Here is a 20,654-nt window from a genome sequence, read left to right as displayed (position 1 = left end):
TTGTTTCTTGACCACTGGTGGTTTATACGTACGCGGTTGACTAGAACGATTCAACTGTTGTTTTGCACGGGTGCCTGAATGAGAATAAGATGAATATGTCTTCTCAACTTTGTGGATTGGTCGATCATTTGTATTGCGAACTTCTTTCACATGCTTATTCGATTGTTCGTAAGCTCGGCAGATTTTGATTGCCTTTTCAAAGTCCAGAATTTCTTCTCTTAACAGCAGTTTTTGTTGTTTTTCGTTGCTGGTAATCACAATTTTATCTCTAAGCATTCTTTCTTTCTGTGTAGCAAAATTACAAGACTCAACCTGCTTTCAAAACTGCTAAGAAAACTGTCAAATGATGTATATTCAACTGTTGTCACCCAAAATCTGTGTGATTCTAGCACATCATTTTTTCTAGGATTGCAATAGCTTTCTATTTTGTCAAATACTTTGTCCACTTTCAGTTTATGTTCTGCATTTGCCCATGAAATTTGATTATAAATCTCTATAACTTTAGGTCCAGCACAGTGTAATAGCATATTTACTTGTATCTTTTCATCTTTCTCAGCATTTCCACTGGCAGTCAAGTAAATTTCTATTTGGCGCTTCCATTTGATGAAGTTATGTGATATGTTACCATTTTCAACATCTAAATGTCCAGGGGGTCAAAACGTATCTGCTATGATTGCCAGTTCGAATAATACCGATTACGAAGGCTAAGTTCGAATAATATTGAGTACGAATCCTAAGTTCGAATAATATTGAGTACGTATCTTCAAAACGAATAATATTGAGTACGAATTTTCCCCTTCCCGAAAATGGCTTTTGGGCGATATACTTCACTTAAGTGACAGAAATACTTCACACTGCAGGTGTGCAACAAATATTTGCATATTCCTCCGATGCCACCATGTTGATAGGGTTCTGTTATATGCAATTATATGACAATATGACGTTAACTTTTATTCCATTCATTTACACGTCACGTTTACAATGTTACATACCACTAAATAAGACGTATATCTGTATATGCTCGTTTTGTAAAACAATTTGAAATAGAAAAAAATATGCAAGTGTAAATTTAAGTAAATAAGGTTTACTTGTTTGATTTAATATTTATTTAGGACGTTGGACATAATATATACTGTCTGTCGTAATTCATTCATTCTTGCACGCGCATGCGTGGATACGAAGTTTGAAGCGTAGGTTTACACAATGCTTTTATCAATGAAATAGTAATTTTCATATTTTTTGCTTTCATGTTTAGAAATGTTTCTTTAAACTGAAATGGCATAGTTTTGAACTTTCAAAGCTTATTGACCACTATGCAAACAATAATTATTTTAATAAAATGTGATCTAAATGTGACAATCCTGCAAAATTAGGATCTACTTTTATTGATGTTTCATCCGGAAGTGGATGTTGTTCAGCAAAGCAGTTTACCCTATTAATTTCTGAAATACAGCTATAACTATGTATCAAGATGTTACACAGGAAGTTGAGAAATGCATTCAGATGAATTCATATTAAATGATGTAGAATGTGGCATTTGAATATTAGGACAATTTGAATATTTTATGGGCACACTTGGTGTTATATTGATATTTTGACATGAGTTCATAGCCTCCATGTGCATGGAAATATGGTCAAAACCAGGGGAGGGCTATAGCGAACATTTGTATAGTGTTATTATTTTCCACAACAGTATTCATACAGCTGTTTTGTTAAGCTCTATAGTCTGGCACTTGTACTGCATTCTGTCCTCGCACGTTCAATGGGTCCGGAAAAGTCGTACATTGTCGTCTGCCAGTTAGTTGCTCGATGTTGTCAATCAGAAGAAATCTAACAAGGGCCGATGTTCCTGTCCTCATTAAAAGTCCCGAAATGTCCATAATGAAGGAAAAAACTCTAAAATATCTATGGTTTGTACATTCCAAGAGAAGGTTGAAAATTTTATGTTCCCTGTGGTACCATATTCATTTTAACTCTGTTTAACTTCTGTGACCAATATCGTCAATTTCAATTTTAAGTAACAAGTGTCTATCATTCTGTACAAATTCACTTATTTTTCTTGAAAGTGTCAGTTTTGTCTTAGCTGTAAATTCGCCTGCCATCAAATTGTTTTCTTGAATAATAAAATGTGAACAACAATCATTCTGTACATATGTGTGTAATTTCAATAAGCAATATGTTAAACATGTGTATAAATTGTTCTCTTTCCATATACTTGACTCTGTGTTTTCTATACATTGTAACAGAACTGTTTTACACATGAAACTTGACATATTGTTATCTTTTTGAGGATTAAGGAAGGATTTCAGAATCATTTTTAATAATACATAGCACCTTATTTGTGTTATATTTATATTAAACATAAGGCATCTTTCTGCCAATGTTGTAGATACTCTCCATTCAAGTTCAGGATATTCACTGACCTTACTACCAGTTGGAACAACCAAACACCCAGAACTGACTGCATATCTTTTCATATCTTGTGTTGGCCATCTGCCAATACCCTGTCTATCTAACCAATCTGATGCTGATTGTGGCCATGACTTACAGTATCTAGCTGGCACGAAATCCATATAATGGGATCTATCACGTGCTGGAATAAAAATGGCTGGTCCATGTCTCTTAGCAAACTGCAAGTCACTTTGTTTTTTATTGTTTGTCAACAATATTCTTCCTCTTGTGTAAGTTTTGTGGTGTTCATCAGGAACATCTGTTTCAGAAAGACGTTCATCATCTCTAAGCCGTTGTAAGAAACAATACACAGGGGTAGTGCTCTCATCCTGTATCATGAGGTAGTTTAACTTGCCATGTTCCCACTCTGACCAGTCTTGGATGATATTAATATCATGCTTAAATTGTAATAAATCAGGTCTGAATGAAGTCCTAAAGTAGTTGTACCTTCACTCTGACTCCCTACATAATAGTGAGATATATTTTGATAACGAAATTACGCGCATTTTCTGCCAGCATGCAAAACCTTCTTCTTTTCATCATCATTCCTTCATTGACATCAATATCATGTAGAACCTCTGATAACATCAATTAAGTTTTCATTTCTGTTAGGTTTTTGAAACATTTTGTAAGATAAACAAGTGAACGTGTGTTTAACACAGTCAGCAATTTTATTTGGTTAAATAATTCAGCTTGTTATTTATTTATCCTTAATTTCCTTGTACAGAACAGAATATTATATCTAGTATTACTAAAGAATAATAATTGATTATTTTTTATCTACATTGTATTTCATTTGATATTTTCCTTCTTTATTGTAAGGTCAGTATGTAGATGAGTTACAGATGAAATAAACTATGAACCTCATTTTTCAATGAATTGAATAGATCATTTTAACAAAAGATGACTTCAAAATCTGTAATGTTTGATAAATTATTAGGAAACAGTGAAAATATTTTTCATGATAAAAAGTCTCATTTTCACTTATGATAACTTCTATAAAGACATTTTTTATTCATACATTCAAGTCAAGCAGCAGTTAATAGTAGAACTATTTTCTGAATAAAACAATGTGATACACATAATAAATCGAATACAAAATACATTGGTTTGTAACTGATTTATATATTCAATTTGCAATTTCATTCATTAAAACACAAATTAAACTGTCAGTCAATTAACAAGAAACTTAACAATGAAACATTAATTCAAAACCCGAGGGATATCTTATTTTTTCTCACAAGGTTCAATTAACTAATGATCTTTTACAAAAATATTTTTGAGAATTTTCAAGTTACATGTACATGAAACACCCATATTATACTATCTTAAAATTACATGCATTACTATATTTTCTGATTATGATATAAATGTGTAATCATATGTTTAAAATTATATATTAACTTACATTCAATGCTGGATTGAATATCAAGACAAAATATTTCTTTCTGTTTGACAGGGTATTTTACTATAATAACTTCCTATCCTATGAAATGTGAAGGGGAAATAACTCACTTCTTCTTCCTGTTCTTACTAATTTAAAAGTTTATTGAATTGTGCCCCATTTAAAAATTTAACAAATGTATGCATTCTAAATTTAAGAAAATGTCACAATAAACCTTAATACAGTTTTATTTTATAGCCATTATAGAAAAAGCAATTGCTATAAAAAGAATATTGCATGTGATGAATGACTGTATTTTATTAGAGAACTAATAGGTATAAAATTGCGTGTTGCTAACATAATCATTCGAGCGTATAATATTGTAGAAAACAAAATTATATTTTGTTTGGGGAGAGTTTGGTTTTACGTCATATTACTACTCTCTTTCTTTTTCTAGGACATATGGTATATACAACGTTTCAAAACTTTATATGCCTATAATCATTTAAAGTACGCTGTTGTTGATTGAATAAAGGCATAGAATGGCAATCATGCAAGTGAATTATGTTTGGTGAAAAACTAAACACCTAAAAGGTTTGGTTAAGATGCCTGTTTGTCGCTGACGGTAAATACCGAAAATGAGCGGATAAATACGTTTATTAGTCCCCTACCGGTTTAACCGGAGGGGACTTTAGGTTTACCCTCCGTCCGTCTGTCTGTCTATCTGTCTATCAGTCCGTCAGTCCGTCCGTCCACAAAACTCGATCCTGCGATAACGCAAAATGCACGTTTTTTTCTTTTCTTCCTGTGTTGAAAATTCTGGTTGCTATGGCAACAAATAGTCTGAAAATATGGCAAATTTAACACATAAACTGGATCCAGTTATAACTCAAAAAGTACTGAAAGTATTTTTTATAAAACTTGAAATATATGTAGATGGCAGTCTGGAGATTATGCACATCCTTTTCTTTTCTTGCTATGTTGAAAATTCTGGTTGCTATGGCAACAAATAGACTGAATTTCAAGATTTCTAATTTAAAATTTTCAGCTTTTTCACTATAAGTTCTTAATTTCTTAAGGTGTTTACTTTAAACTTTAAAAACAAGTTTCTGGTCATCAACCACATCATATGTGACAAGGTTTACAACTCTAGCACAAAAATTATATGTATTACCTCCCTTGAACTTAGAATTTTTATATAAAAAAAGGTTGTCTTTTTTCAATAACTTCTTTATTTCCTAATTTCCACTTCAAACTTCATATATATGTTTCTTATTATCACTCAACATTTTTGAGAAGGTTAAAAACTCTAGCAAGACAATTTCAAGAATTATGTCCCCCTTGAACTTAGATTTTTTTTGAGAAATTGGTATTTTTTACTCCAACTTCTTCATTCCTTAAATGATTTACTTTAAAATCCCACATCGTAATAATATGGCAAGGTTGTATAAACATAATTTCCTTACAAGGCAGGGAAACTTAACACATTACTGTGATATAGACAAACTCAGAACTCAAAAGATTTAAGTTCATTCATGTCATTCATTCACTGGTAAAATTGAATGGCCAATGGCCCATCAGAATGTTGCTGGGGTTCTAACCGGTAGGGGACTTATGGATTGCTTGCAATACTATGATAATTGCTTGTTTACGATGATATACGTGGGCGGAAAAATGGGCGGAGCTTATTTTATCTCTTATTGAAAAACGTGTAAAGCTGGATTGTGCTGATCCGAATCATGATGGTTTGACGAAGGTAACTTCTGTTTTGTCGGCGTATACACGAACAATAAGTATTCCGCATGTTATGATGAACACTTGGTATTGCTACAATCAGAAAAACAGTTCATGTTTTGTCGTTTAACAAAATGTATTTTGATAAAATACATGTTTACAATGTCAAATCGGCAAACTCAATCCAAAAATGCAACATATGGGAGTTTACATACAAAGAAATACAATTGTATTTTTTCCGTAAACAAACTGTTCAACTCAGATCAACAAGGCTGGATTTTTGGCAAGGAATAGCCTCCATACAATATAAGATATCTACTAAAGAGCATCAATTTACTTTATTCGATGCATTTTCCAAATTATTTCGAGCATATTATTTACCAAAGACACACATTTATTTTCTTATGTAAGTACGACTTTAACCCAGTATTTTATTATACTATAATAATAGTGTCAGTCTTGAAAAAAATCTATCTAGTTAATCCATCCATGTCATCGTAAATAAAATCATTTTGTGTTGTCATTTTAAAGTATTTTTTTCCAAAACTGTAAATGTACCCTTCTATTGTCAAGTTTCTCCAACCATAATAATAAATATATAAATAATGTATTGTTTGCTTTTGTACCTATGAATTCATGTATTTAGGTGGACTTTTACAACATATATTGGAAATAAACTTGTCAACAACTCCCAGCATTAAATTACTATTTGTTTACATGTTTAGTTTTCTTAGCGTAGGTTCGACCGAAATACCGCATCCGTACTGTGTATTCATACTATTGTGTTCGAGGTCCTTATCCGAAGGCTGACGGAAAGGGCCGAGTAGTTGCGATTGGATTGTTTTGTGCTGATACATTTCTCTAAGTATTTAATATGACAGTTGGTACGTGTATTTTGAATATGTATTCTTTAACACTTAAAAACGGGTTATATTGGTTTCGTCGATGCGTTGCAAATTTTCAGCGGATAATTTTCGTTTTTATCGTTGTTTATGTATTAGACTGTACCGATTTGGAAGGGATTTTGTCAGAAAACTGCGCATGCTCAGACATTTGTAAGACTTTCTGGGAGACATACGGTGTAACGTTAGACGCTTTCTCATATATTTGGTCCTCTTTGCTGTATGCGTACATTTAATGGCAAAATATCCTTACAAAGGGTTCATGGGATGCTTGCTGTTATTAATCCCAAACAAGAGATGCTGGTAGAAAGTAAAACACTTTAAAAAAAACTACCCACACTGCTCCTGGTGATCCGGGGGGGGGGGGGTAGCCTTATGTCGACGGATCCCCAACGGGATACAATTCTCCTTAAATTTAATTAAAGAGGAGAGAACACTCGTAAAATATCAAGGTGGTTTTTATACTGGTTTATCCAAGGATCGACAGGTTTCGGTCTTTCAAGACCTTCAACTTCTTGTGCATGTCCAGTTAGTATACTTTGTGCTGTAGTTAAAGATCCACCACTTGTAAAAACAATACATAAATAAGTAAACTTATAATAACAATTTCAATTCCTTCATCGTCGTAATAGAAATTAAAATTTCTATGAATGATGCCACCTCTTCCAAAGATTATTACTTCTGTTTTTTTTTTTGTGTAAAATTTCATTTTCCAAGTTTAACAATAATCTGCAAATAAATGTATATTATGTTGCAATTCTTCACAGACACTTGGGGTGTTGAGCTCAAAACGCCTTTGAAATCCAAATAAAATCCAAATAAAGTGACATGAGACCTTGCAATATTTTAAATTTTATTTGTTCCGTGTTTGGTAACACAGAAAATTAATAAGGAAGAAATATCTTCCTCAAGAGTCAGGACATTTATAACAGTGAACACATATTATGAAGAGTATGAAATAGGTAAATTTTTGTGAAGGGAGAGAATATCATTCGAATAGACCTACTCTGTTATTACAGAGCCGGGCCAGAAGAATTCGTGAGTGGTGTTTGTTTGAAATGACCGAACTCCCCCTTTTGATGAGGGAGGGTCTGGCGGTTCTCCCAGGAAAAAAATGAAATTCATATGTTACGTTATGGCGTTTGGTGAATTTTATTTGCACATTTTGAAACTGAATTGTCTACATATTTTTCACAAAAATGTAATTTCTGCAAAACTGGAAGAAAAAACTTAATCTACATGTATGGGAAAGCTTTGATTCCTAATGAGTTTCCCAGAGGGTAAGATATGCTTTACATTAACCCTAAAAAGCGTGCTTTAAGATTAAAATAATTTAAATTTACATCACACGCGCTTCAGTATTGAAAAAAAATTGCTGAATATATATACGAAAAAATCATCATCACATTCAATATTCAATAGGGGGCTATTTATAGTTGAAAAGTAAATGTATTTACTATTTAGATGCACTACGAATAAGTTGCTCTTTCATTCAGTATTATTCAGGCGCTTAAACTGCATCTACACTGACCAAGAGAACTAATTAGTGTCTGCATGTATGTATTTAGTCTAAGCCATAGTATTTAGTCTCGACCAATTATGAAATGGACTGAAAGGAATTTTATGCACAGGAAACTAAGCTGGGGTCCAGGTTCAAATAAACAAGGACTTAGATTTATATCATATTTTACTCTCAAACGCGCTTTTTTTTCTATAGGAAAACAATTCAGGCCAGGGTGTCTGGGAAGGGGGCTTCAGCCCTTTCAGCTCCCTGCCCCGTGTATCCGTGCCTGTAATTATCACATAAGTCTATTTAATATGGAAAAATATCATAAATAAATGGTCAATTCAATTTAAATTTTCCATAAAAATGTTCAATTTGAGTCATATCTTAGTCTTAAAGCTAAACCGTCCTTTAATATCTTGGTTACAAACTGGTACGTATCGTATTTGTCTTGAATATAGATCGAGGTCCAGCATGACATACTTCATGATGCTGGAGAAAACATACTTGTGTCGATTCTTTTCTTTCGCTAATAAAGTTTCTTTTTTATGTCGGTCTACGGTTTAAAATAATAAAAAAAAATGCAAGATGCCACTACTACGACTGTTTTAATTTTATTGATTTTCATTATAAACAATTTATTTTTTGAAAAATTTGCAAAAGATATAAAAGAAATATTGATAATTTTCAAATACTAAGAGGATATTTTTTCGTTTGCGTGAAATATGGAATATATTTTCACGAAACATGATAAAATGCTACATATTTTCAAGAGCCGGGACGGCGAGTGAAAATATGTGGCATTTTATCATGTTGAGTGAAAATATATACCATATTTCACGAAAAATGAAAAATAACCTTTTTATTTAATTTCATTATCAAAGAAAATGGTAACGAATCCCCTTGCTTGCTACCAACTGCAATTGTACAGCGCGCAGTAATTTATGCGTAAGCACGCGCTGTTTGGCGCTACATTGTGACGTCATGTAAACAACTCTTTAAACGTCTGTACAGCGTTAATTACTGAATTAAAGATATTGGTGTTCGGATTAATTTTCTTAGTTAGACCATTTTCTATCATGCTAGATAGTTTTCAAAACAATATTCAAGAAAAAGTTGTTTTGTATTTATCAGAATTTTCAAACAAAACGGCGAAAGAAGTCCCTTAAAATAAATATGAGTTTTGACCCCGCCCACTTTCATATTTATATTTCATATTTATTTTTAAAAATATGAAATATATTTGACTGATATAGCACCATATTTCATGGGTAAAATTAAATAAATCACTTATTTTCACCTTAAACGGTAAAGTAATGATAGAAAAATAGAAACATCATGTTATCATGTTATCACAATATACCACCCAAAATACTGAAATGCTCAGCAAGTATAATTTGTAAATCTATATCCAAGATAGTTAATAATAAGATCAACACAAATTTATTTCCAAAAAGTTTAAAAATAGCTCAAGTCACTCCAGTTTTTAAGAAAGATGATCCTTTTGTTATTAAAAATTATAGGCCTGTTAGTATATTACCATCAATGTCAAAAAAAATTGAGAAAATTATAAATGAACAATTCAGCAACCATTTTGAAATATATTTCATAATTATCTAGCCGCTTTCAGACCAGTCTACGGATGTCAAACAACTCTTTTGCGTCTGGTTGAGGACTGGAAGATGGCGTTAGACAGAAATGAGCATGTGGCAGCAATCCTAATGGACCTGTCCAAGGCTTTTGAATGTCTATCGCATGATCTTACAGTCCATTAGCTAGAGGCATATGGGTTGTCTGAAAATGCATGTTCTCTAGTTTCAAACTATTTATCAAACAGGAAAAAAACAGTAAAAATAGGAGAATATCATAGCACTTGGATTGAAACAATTAAGGGTGTGCCACAATGTTCTATTCTTGGACCTTTGATCTTCAACAACTTCATGAATGATATTTTTTACTTTATAGATAGATCCATCCTCTACAATTATGCAGATGCCAATACTCTAGCCTTCTTCAACTCTAAAATAGACATATTGAAAAACACGTTAGAAAATGAAAGTAAAATACTTATTAACTGGTTTAACATTAATGAAATGCAAGCTAACCCTAACAAATTTCAAGCCATAGCTGTTGGGAAAATTACAAATGAACACTTAAAAGAATTTCAAATTGATAATGTAACAATAAAATGTGGAGATTGTGTTAAACTGCTAGGGGTAGACATAGACTTTTTACTTAACTTTGATATACAGGTCACCAGAATGTGTAAAAAAGCTGCCAATCAATTAAATGTGCTCTTAAGAATTAGGAAATTTTTAAATTCAAAATGTCTTCTTCTTATTTACAAATCTTTTTAACTACTGTCCCCTTTTCTGGCATTTTTACTCTAAAACAAACACAGTAAAACTTGAAAAACTCCAGCAAAGAGCTCTAAGATTAGTATTTAATGATTTAATTCTTCATATGACACATTATTTAAAAAGTAAATATGCCTACTTTACATTTATCAAGAATTAAAACGATAGCCAAAGAAGTGATTAAATGCCTGTATGGAAAATCACCACCATATATAAATGATTTAATTCAATTTAAAAATTCCAATTATTCTTTAGGTATCAAAAAAGTGTAAATATTCCAAGGGACAAAACAGTAACATCGGTAAGAACTCTTTTAGGTTTGAAGGCGCCCAGATATGGAACAGTCTCCCTAATGACATCCGCAAGGTTAAAAACTACAAAGAGTTTGGGAGACTGATCCGGGTCTGGAGTGGCCCAAATTGTAAATGTGCTATGTGTCTGTAAATTTGCTATGTGTTTGTTATTTTGCTTAGTTTTAATTTATGTAAAATGCTTAGACTACATGTTTTTTGTTTGCTTTGCTTTTGTGCATCACTTTTTAGTTTGCTATTATGCTTTGATTGTATGCTGTGTGTTAATTTTCCTTAAACCCTATATGTTTATGCTAGTTGAATCTTTGCTGTATGATTTGTATGCTTTGTTCATATTAAAACTCCTTATTATCTGTGCATGCAACTTAATTTTAGTAAACTTTGTTTGTTACCCTGTATGTGCTTTATCTTGTTTCTTTTTTATGCTGTCTTAGTTCTATCATAAATTTTTATGTACTTCTTTTATAAGTAAGTGAATTTATTTATCTATTAATTAATTTATTTATTTTTTAGGAAACCTTCAATTATGTATAAATTCTAGATGTTAACTAATAACTACCGTAAAAGTGTTTTTTTATCTGCGGTGACTTTATTTTTGCGTTTTCTGCGGTCAGTTTCTGCACCGCAGAAATAAAAAAACGCAAAATATTTCTCCAACCTGCTACGATATGTATCCTACATTGTCACCTGTTTCGGCAAAAGATGTTAACTAATAACTACCGTACAAGTGTTTTTTTCTGCGGTGACTTTATTTCTGCGTTTTCTGCGTCAGTTTCTGCACCGCAGAAATAATCAAAGCACAGAAGGCGCTGAATTTGTTTGGGTCTCAGAATGTAAGAAAGGTGCAGGTTGTGAGATTATAAACCAATTTGTTTTTGAATAGTACCACCAATGCTTTCCAGCGTTTTTATTTTAGTAAATTGGCTATAAGACTACTTGCAACACTGATATTCAATCCAATGTTTATTTGACTTAAAAAGTTTGAAAAAAAAGAATTGCCTTAACTGGGATTTGAACTCCAGACCTCTCGCTTCCTACCTTTTTTAAATGCGTTTATTTAAGGTCGCCGCCGGAAAGCCCATATGGGCGACCGTACACTCAAGTCGGGCCATCCTAGAGCGTCCCGCCGAGATTTTTTCGTCGATTATTTTCAGCTTTATTGGTGGAGGAAGACCCCAGGTGCCCCTTCGGGCATTATTTCAGGCACGAGCGGGAACCTGGGTAGAACCACCGACCTTCCGTAAGCCAGCTGGATGGCTTCCTCACATGAAAGATTTCGACCCGATTGAGGATCGAACCTACAGCGGTGAGGGACCTGTGATCTCAAGTCAGCGACCTTAACCACTCGGCCACGGAGGCCCCTCGCGCATACCCCTCGGCCACGGTGAATTTATATGTTAACGGCCTGAAGAAAACCATATTATTCTAAATTAAGGTTTGTAACAAGGCTAACTGATGTTTAACACAGATGTAAATAATCATGGAGCTTACAATAAGCATCTATATCTATAAAGAATAAAACAATATTAGAAATCTTCGACCATTCGGGAATTATTTTGCTTGAAAATTAATGCGCTGTCATTTGACCATCTATACGTAGTGCTCTCCCCTGAATTTTTCGGCCTTAGTGTACATATAAAGGGAAGTAACCGCCACAAAAAGCGGTCTACTTTCGGCATTTGCAATTAACAGCATTAGTGTCTGAAATTTCGCTACCATTATTTGTTTGGTCTGACGACCCAAACAAATAATCAAAGGGCTGCAAGCTCTGTGGTATTTTCTGATTTTTGCAATCTAAATCGTACTGTATATCTGTATTTGTTTTCCTGTATATTTATTATTAATTAAGTTTATTTTTGGCGTCCGCGGCGCGGCGCCTCTTTTGGAATGAGAAAGGGCGACAGCAACTTCTCGAGCCTTTTAGTCGGTCATAATAAAAGCCGATCTATCCGATCAGTATGAGGGTGCTTGATTCCCTGCGGTCTTGAGACCGGTCTGGAGTATTGGTACGCGTTCAACTTTTGAGGCATGGAGGAGCACGTGACCTGTTTTCGGTACATGGAGGATCATGTGATCTGTAAACCGTACATGATTGGTTAATTGACCTTTTCGGAAACCTGGATAAATACCGTTTGCCGGTACGTTACGGATAATCCTATAGGGAATAAGACACCTAATTAAGAACAAATAAAGTTTCCTTTTAAAAGGAAAGGCTTGCTCAGCTGTGTCATCATCCCTTCCCTTTAAAATTGTGGGGTTTTTTTCGTTTCAATTTATTATCACAATTTTTTTTTTGACTTACGGTATGTGTATATCATAAAGGGTTTAGGCCTACATAGCTTTTTCTCGAAAAAAAAGTTTCACTTTTAAAGGGATAGGTAAGGTAAGCCCAAGACTGGACGAGCACCTGTGCCCATTTGTTTGAGCACCAGTGGTTATGCGTGCAAATACATGGACCTAATAGGGACCAGAAGTCCACTGTTTATAACTGAACGGGAACATGCTGACGATAACAGTTGCAACTTTTTTTGTAAAAATGAATATTTTTTTGTCAAAAACGATTCGAAATCTATTCTCTATTAAAATAGTCAATCGTAAAAATACTAACATTGGCTCTCACGTGGAGATCAATCTATCGTACTGAAGGACATTTCATTTCCACTTTTTTCGTAGAGAGAGTCATTCGTTTTGGCAGTTGCTAATTTCATTTCTATAGCAGCATTAGAGACAAGTGAATGCACTAAAAGACTTCGTTACGTGGTACCAATTAATAAGCATGTATCAACTATGTTACACCTAAAATGTCTATGGACAGGAGATCAGCACATGGTAAGGTTAATGATATACATGGGCTATTTTTAGATAACCTCACCAAGACGTTTAAACTATGTCAGTAGCTCTAAATATAACTTGACCATGCACTAATATTCTGCGTGATTCGGTCACGATATCTTGGTAAGCAGGACCACCCTTTGGAGACGGAATAATACTACACTCTACAATAACCATTCTCTATTGTATAACACTGATAAAGACAAAAACCAATTATAAAAGAAACTAACTTTTTCGTCTTGAAAAAGAATTAAAACGGAATCAAGTAAAAATAGAAAAACAAACTGGGATTTCCAAAGTAACTAAAATAGCTTAGATTTCAGTAATATTACTTCGTCTTATTTCGCAGTATGACGGAATCGCCCGAATTGTCACGATTCCAATCGGAACAACCTCGGCTATTATAATTAATTTCGAAGAGTGACGGAAATGGCCGAAAAGTTGCGGTTGGCACGATTTCAGCTGGTTTCCTGTTCAATTATGCATTAACAAATGTAAGCAGAAAACCACCTAACCGGAACAACTTTTCCAAAATAAATAGGCTTGCAGCCGTGGCTAGCTGCAAGCCAAAAACTATTACGTGATATATTTAATTTTTTATAATTATGTTACCGTTTAAGGTGGAAAAACTTGAATGATGTGTTTGAAAATTATCAATGTTTCTTTAATATGTATCTCAAAATGTTACAAACAATAAATTGTTTATACTGAAAATCTACAAAATTAAAATATTCGTAGTGGCATCTGCCATCATAAATACTTGTGTGGTTACTTTATTTTTTTTTTTTTTTTGCTCAGAATTATTCATAAAATGGTAGGCCTATTTAATTATTTTCTTAAAAAAGAAATAATTGTTTTATGTTCAACCTTCTCCGGTCATCAACGGTCACCAGTTTCCAAAGACCTTCTTCTATATTAATCGATTACTGTCAACTATATTCCTGATACAAACGTTTATTTATCCTTGCCCCCCCCCATTGAAAATAGTTAAATGAAATATATTTATATAATTAAAAACGTTCCCCGCAGGAAACCATTTTACTTGTTATTAATTAAAAATGAAAGGTCGCGATATATACAATGAATAGCGAACTGGAGAATTTCGCAATGCAACATTTTAGAATGAAATAACCTTTTCCGTCAATAAATCGCGCTCTTCGGGGTATTTTTATTTATCATTTTGTAGTACACAGTAGGTTATTATGGTTCATGTATCCGAAAGCTGAATAGAATGATGAGTTGGTGACCTATATATTCGAAAATCTATTTATAGAGGGATGTATTCCTATCGGTAATTCCCGGTCTCTCCTGGTCTATTTTGACCGGAATTTCGTTTATTGTCCGGTCTCTCCCGGTTTTGGATTAGATGTTTGATATCGTTACAGAACAGAGCAAATATTTACAGTTATATAATTTTTTTTTTCAAAATGAATGTTTGTCACTTAGTTTGGTTACAATAATAAATAAACACAGATCAACTCTCAAATTTATTGATTATTATTATACATAAACATACAATTCGAAAAAAAAAACAACAACAATAACATGTTTTATTTTATCTATATGAGATAAAAACAATAAATATGTACAATAATTGGGAAAAAGGTACATTTTATGGTATTGATATGACACTATAAATTTTAAAACATTTTATTTAATTTGTTATTCGTGTTTAGTAAAGATGCCGAGGAATTATTCAAAGTTATAAATTAGATTTTATAAATTATTCAATTGATTGATAATTTAAAAAAATGATAAAGAAAAATACAAATGTACATGTATATGTTTTAAGAATAAACAATATTATATATTAAAAGTTTAACCATAATTTACTGACTTTTTCCAGTTAAGTTTTTACTTAACATCGTCGGTCAATATGACAATTGAATTCTTAAAATAGTAGTAAACTTAAAACTCAGTATTAAAATAGCACATAAAACACAAAAAAGGAAAAGAAAACAATATTCATAAAATCTGTATTTTTTTATTACAATTATTGTATAATAAACAATTATGCTCAACATGATCAACATGGTAATGTAACCAGTGTCATATTGTTAGAAAGTGTGAACAGATACCTTTAGAGGGGGTCTTCGCTAACATAATAAGGGACAATTACACAAGTGTGGTGTTGATCATGCATTACACATATGGATTATAAATGATTGTATACATGTATATCCGTTGCTAAAAAATCATTTATGTTCATTTTTTATGATAGTCACACTTTATCCTTGCATATCGTGGCCATTTCCTTAACAAAGACACTAAAAAAAGAATTTAAAAAAATGTTGACTCGACTGGGATTTGAACTCCAGACCTCTCACACATTAAACGAGCGCGTTACCCCTACACCACGGAAAAGTTACAAAAACAGAGGCTGAATAAAATCAAGTCATTCTAAATTTAGAATTTCCATTGCATTTCGGGTTAGGGTAATTTCGAGGTATTTTGTTCAGGGTAAACCTGTTGTTTAAAATTGAAGTAAATAATTTAGCAAAAATCTTCTCGCCCAAACAGTCCAACATGTAGAAACTATATATTCAGCTACTCGGCAGTCAGATTTATTTGTGTAGTATTCGGTAATCGACATCGCTAAAAATAGCATTTTCATTGATTAAAATCATATTCATCCGCGTAATTTGTGAGTGTGCATTTATTGACAATTCTATAAGCCAACGCTACTTTTAAAGATTGATTTTGTAGTAATTTGTTGGACACTTGTAATAAAAAATTGTTCTTTCTTTTAAAATGCTGGTTTTTAAGCAGTTTTGAGTGAGAACTACTTTGCGTTGTTAGGACTGTTAGGAAATTTTGTGTTAGACCGTGGATGTTAGCTATGTATTTATCTGATCTTGCGATCAGAAAATACAAAAACCGCAGAATATTTCTCCAACCTGCTACAATATGTATCCTACATTGTCACCTGTTTCGGCAAAAGTAATAACGACTAACATATTATAACGTTAAGCGGGTTTTCAAGTTGTATAAAATTGCTGTCGGCTTAGTATGTAATATGTGTTTGTAAGAATGTACTTATTGTTAATAATGCTAATTTAAGAATACAGATATTTAAAACCATTCCAACCCCTTATACTGCTAATAATCGTTGTATACTCCTAATTGAAATCTGATTTACGGTAAACTATTAATTTGATCAGATTAAAGATACTTCAGGGGTATATTTTTCACACGTCACTTCACGCTGATATAAGATGTCTACCTGCGCATTATATTTGTTTTCGAGCAAACAATATAATTGTTTATAATTACTATACAGTTTTGCTGTGACGACGATAAACAAATCCGAACGTGTACATGCAAATGTAATAGGTGGTGTAATGTGACTAATACTTTGATAAGACAAGTCGCAGTATTTAAATCACGTTTTGTCCAAAGAGTGTGCCGCAGAAATAAAGTCCGCAGAAATAAAAACATGCAAAAATTTGGAAAAAAAACGCAGAATTTGGAGCCCGCAAAAAAACACTTATATGGTATTACTATTTTATTAATTTTATATTTTATTATTATTTATTTATTTCACATTGCTACATGTACCATTCTAAAATTTCTAGACTACAGTCATTTATTACTTTTATAAACTGTTATTACCTTTAATACAATATGTACTGTGCATGTCATCAAACTATGCCTTAATTTACCATTTTATTGTAAAGTTCTTCTTAACCTTGATACTTTTATTTCATGCTTAAAACTGCTACTTGTTTTATATGCTTTTACTTTCAGATCTGTTATATGTTAGTAAATATGTTTTATGCCTTTGTTATTGTCGGTAAATAGCTTATTAGCTTATGTTTCTTGTAATATGTAAACCGACTTAAAATAAAGTTTCTTGTATCTAGATCTTGTATCTTATTGTGTTATGTTCATCAATTAGGCCTCGGCCCGGTGAATTTTCGTACTATTTGTTCTATAGTAAATCAGTCAAATTTGAGGCTTAATTCTGGATTCCACTGTTCTTGATGAATTATATACTGTCTTCAACTTTAAACATTAACACTATCTAAGTCCAATGAGGCCCAAAATATAATAGGTTAGCCATCTACTTTTTTCAGAAATCTTCATTCTGTTGTAACACTGTTTAAATTCACCACTTTAAAAACTCCTGACAGCTGGTGGGTAGTACATCTTTAATCCTTCCACCAACAAATGAGTTCCTGGAGAATACACAAAAAACAACTTTTAAAGTCATCATATAACACACAAAAACTACACACATGCAATAAATACACTTTAATTATGACCAATCTAACTAGAGATGACTTAAATTGGGCCATTTCAAAATTTTAAAGAACTACTTTCTAGACTACAATGGGTTCGGTCTAATTCCGTACCGGGTTGAGACCTAAATTAATCCAAAATTTAATATAAGCCAAACTTTATACTCATTTCCTAGTAATTTAGTGTTATACAAGTACAATCATATAGGTTTGACATGTCTCTAACAAATTACATTAATGCAGTACAATTTCTAAAATATGAACCTTCATGCGAAAAGTTAGGCTCGGCCAATAGAATTTTACGCAAAAATTTATATTACAAATTCTGTCATATCTTTTGATTCTGTCAATGGATTTTCTTCGAATAAAGTTTAATGTTACCGGCTAATGTCATACAGTTATTTTTATGAAAAAATAAGACCTTATTGCTTAAAAATTGTAATAGAAACTCCATTTCTTTAAATAAGAGCATGAAATTTTGGGTTAAAAAACAAGTAATCACAATTAAATGTGTTTTTTTCATAACCTTTTCCTTCAATATTGTAATAAAACTTACTGATTATGATTTTTACCTATATACCATGGTAAATAAAGTAAAGAACCAACATACACACCCTACATTGTTTGCTTAAGATATCAATAAACACAAACAGAGGTAATCTTAAGGTTAGCAAAGAGGTTACCATATCACCATGGGCTATGTCTTCTGACAAAGTAAGATTAGCCAACTCTCACACAAATAAGGCTTAAAAAAGATTACACATACAGTCTCCCACTTTAAATCATTGAGAAGTCTTAATATAGACAGAATTAGAGACATTTTCTCCTGATATACATCAAAATAACTACCAAATATTGCCCGAGCATTGGGAGTCGCTACCGTCAATAGCTGAAGTTTCAAACTAGACATAAGTTATTACCTTCTCAATGTGTCCCGACAAAGCTGCTGCCAAACTGAGCTGAAGGAGTCCTTCCATAGATCTTTACCAGGATAAGGTAAGGTCCTGTACTCAAACCCAGGCTTTGGTAACTGCACAGTCTGAAAAAATATGCAACACTAGTACATGCCTAAGCAAATTATAAGAGGCATTTATGCTGTAATTCTGATATCTGAAAAAGAAAGAAAATAATGTCTTAATTAATCATTGGCTAGATTTGCTATTTCACACAGGAGAGCTTATATAAATATTGTGTGCTGAAAAAATGCATGCCTGCATGAAAATAGCAGTTTAGACATTATAAACCTAACCTAATTCAACTGCTGTAGCAGCTACAACAACAACAAGAATCATATCAACTGTGTTATTCTAAATGAGCCAATTATCCAGAAAGTACACTGTTCAATGACCAGAAAATCTTTTATGTGTATATATTAATAGCAAATACATTCTGCAACACAGCAAAACATCAAGTTTCACTAAACTGAAAATGCCTATATTTCCAAAATATAAATCACATTTGTCCTGTTCAATTGTCAGTTCTGCTTCATTGAAATACAAGACAATAGTGAATATTTACATACTGATTACTACAGCATCAATCCTTTGCTGAAACATCAAAACATTTAATGTGTGGTCCATATGCGCAATAGGCTACTATAGTGCTTCTTCGAATCCCATGGCCGGTGCTTCTTGGGCCCCTTAGAGATCTCTGGAATGAGCTTGCCAATCACTTTTTTTTACCAATGTAACCAATCTGAAACCACACACTCCCCAATTCCTTGCAATGCATAATTTGTCCATAATTTAAGATGCATTTCTCTAAAAATGATCATTTTCTATATAACTCTTACAAAAATAAGCTAGTTTTATAGTATATTGCTAAACACAGGGTGCAAAAACAAAATTTATCAATTTATAAACTGCTTTTTACAAAATTTAAATTTCATTTATTTTAATTTTAAATTTATATTTACAGTTTTAAGTCAATAGAATGTGTTAATCTTTCATGCAAAAGCTCTGTACCCTTCTCCCTGCTTACTGACACAGTAGCAGACATCTACATTTGAAGGGGAGATAACAATAACAACATATGTCCCAATTTAAAATGTCAAAATTTAAAATTTGAAATAAAATTTAAAATCTTCAAACCTGTCAGTTATCCTTAATTTTCCTGACTTCTATTCATAAACACAACACTGATGCAAAGTTTCATCCATATCCATCAATCAGTTCCCATTTTTCTCATTTCTGATCTTGGCCTCGGCCCGGTGAATTTTCGTACTATTTGTTCTATAGTAAATCAGTCAAATTTGAGGCTTAATTCTGGATTCCACTGTTCTTGATGAATCATATACTGTCTTCAACTTTAAACATTAACACTATCTAAGTCCAATGAGGCCCAAAATATAATAGGTTAGCCATCTACTTTTTTCAGAAATCTTCATTCTGTTGTAACACTGTTTAAATTCACCACTTTAAAAACTCCTGACAGCTGGTGGGTAGTACATCTTTAATCCTTCCACCAACAAATGAGTTCCTGGAGAATACACAAAAAACAACTTTTAAAGTCATCATATAACACACAAAAACTACACACATGCAATAAATACACTTTAATTATGACCAATCTAACTAGAGATGACTTAAATTGGGCCATTTCAAAATTTTAAAGCTACTGCTTATATAACTGGGATTGTTTTCACAACCTTTTCTAACATTTTTTTAAATAATGGTGACATATATTGTCCAACAACATTGACCTGGCACTCTTGCATTTGACCCCATAGTCGGTAAATTCCGTAAACGTTACTATCACTTGTAAATCGATATGAATGTACATAACCAGTTGTTTAGTGGTCTAAATTATAAATCCCTCTTAGCACAGTACAGTTGTTAAGGGCTATCACACCAAGAATATAGACGTATACTCGTAGGTTCGAACCCTGGTTCAGCTACTTTTATATTTTTTCTTTTCTTATTTTAAATTGCCATTTCTC

General features: G+C 32.6%; 1 long non-coding RNA gene across 1 annotated transcript; it reads right to left on the bottom strand.

Annotated features, from left to right (window-relative positions):
* Positions 1-17,371: 17,371 nt before the first annotated feature.
* On the bottom strand, positions 17,372-20,011 carry LOC132719466 (uncharacterized). The gene is made up of 3 exons (XR_009624234.1): positions 19,807-20,011; positions 18,637-18,755; positions 17,372-17,653 (listed from the first exon to the last, which is right to left on the bottom strand). It is a non-coding gene; the product is annotated as an uncharacterized LOC132719466 (long non-coding RNA).
* Positions 20,012-20,654: the final 643 nt, after the last annotated feature.

The sequence above is a fragment of the Ruditapes philippinarum genome, unplaced genomic scaffold, assembly GCF_026571515.1.
Source record: "Ruditapes philippinarum isolate M1 unplaced genomic scaffold, ASM2657151v2 ctg4889_1_1_1_1, whole genome shotgun sequence".
NCBI lineage: Eukaryota > Metazoa > Mollusca > Bivalvia > Venerida > Veneridae > Ruditapes > Ruditapes philippinarum.
Note: the sequence above shows the minus strand (reverse complement) of the source record. Positions and strands in the feature narration are given on the sequence as shown.